General features: G+C 36.3%; 1 non-coding gene across 1 annotated transcript; it reads left to right on the top strand.

Annotated features, from left to right (window-relative positions):
• Positions 1-477: 477 nt before the first annotated feature.
• Positions 478-606, top strand: LOC111724626. The gene has a single exon (XR_002772891.1). It is a non-coding gene; the product is annotated as a U6atac minor spliceosomal RNA (small nuclear RNA).
• Positions 607-1,410: the final 804 nt, after the last annotated feature.

The raw sequence follows: 1,410 nt of genomic DNA, 5'->3' as shown, positions 1-1,410 counted from the left end.
CTCCTTATGGCTCGCTGAGTCCAGGCTTCTCAGAAACCAGCTCTGTCTCATCTTCACTCTCTCATTTCTTGTTTTTTTAGTTTATGTTTAAAAAAATTAAAATTTATTTATCAAAGTGGTACTTGTATTGTTTGTAAAAGTCATGTACATAATTCTAAGTATGTAAGAAGTTTTGAAAAATCAGTCTTATGAGGCTTATAATAAAAAAATTATCCAGGCTTGGTGCCCGTAGCACAGTGGTTATGGCACCAGCCACATACACCGAGGCGGGTGGGTTTGAAACCAGCCCAGATTAGCTAAATGACAACTGCAGCAACAACAAAATAGCTGGGTGTTGTGGTGGGCGCCTATAGTCTCAGCTATTTGGGAGGCTGAGGTAGGAAAATCACTTAAGTCCAAGAGTTGGAGGTTGCCGTGAGCTATAACGCCATGGAACTCTACTGAGGGCGACGTAGTGGGACTCTGTCTCAAAAAAACGTGTTGTATGAAAGAGAGAACGTTAGCACTCCCCTTGACAAGGGTGGCAGAAGCCCTCGGGCCTGACAACATGTATTTGGTTAAGGCATTGCCACATTGCTACTTAGTGGCATCTAACCATTGTTTTTCAAGGGTACATGTCAAATCTACGAAGTGTGTCTTAACACAATAATTAAGGAAGTATGGTGAAGGCTGTGTTAACCAGTTTGATGCAAGCATTTCATTCCTTTTTCTTTTTTTATTATTATTTTATTAAATCATAACTTTGTACATTGATGCATTTATAGGGTTTAGGGTACTGCTTCGATATGCAATGTGAAATGCTTACATTGAACTAAGTAAGACATCCATTACAATTATACTCAGTTCATCTTCTTCTTTTTTTTTTTTCCATTGCAATTTGGCCGGGGCTGGGTTTGAACCCGTCACCCTCAGTATATGGGTCTGGTGCCCTACTCACTGAGCCACAGGTGCTGCCCTATACTCATTTCTTAATATGTTCAAAATGTACCATTGTGATGCAAGTATTTCAAATTGTATATAAGACCAGCACATTGTACCCCATAAATACATTAATGTACATAGCTATGATTTAATAATAATAATATCCAATTTCTTTCCACCAGGAGCAACAGCTTTCAATTTTTAAACTATTTCTTTAGATTTTCTTTCTTTCTTTCTTTCTTTTTTTAGAGACAGTCTCACTTTATCACCCTCAGTATTCTTTAGGTTTTATTTATCTCCACTTTTTCTAAATAATATATATACTGCTTGCTACTTTTTGATTTTTCTGTTTTATATATTATCTATTGACTTTCTGTTGTGAGAGATGAAAAACTGGTCTTTTAACCTTTTTCTATCATCTTTCCAATATACGTCTGTTATTTTGGTTAAACCTGTATTCATTGTTGTTATAAACAGAGGCTTTTTTTT

The sequence above is a fragment of the Otolemur garnettii genome, unplaced genomic scaffold (assembly GCF_000181295.1).
Source record: "Otolemur garnettii isolate 467f Iridium unplaced genomic scaffold, OtoGar3 scaffold00024, whole genome shotgun sequence".
Classification (NCBI taxonomy): domain Eukaryota; kingdom Metazoa; phylum Chordata; class Mammalia; order Primates; family Galagidae; genus Otolemur; species Otolemur garnettii.
This window is presented reverse-complemented; position numbering and strand designations above follow the sequence as displayed.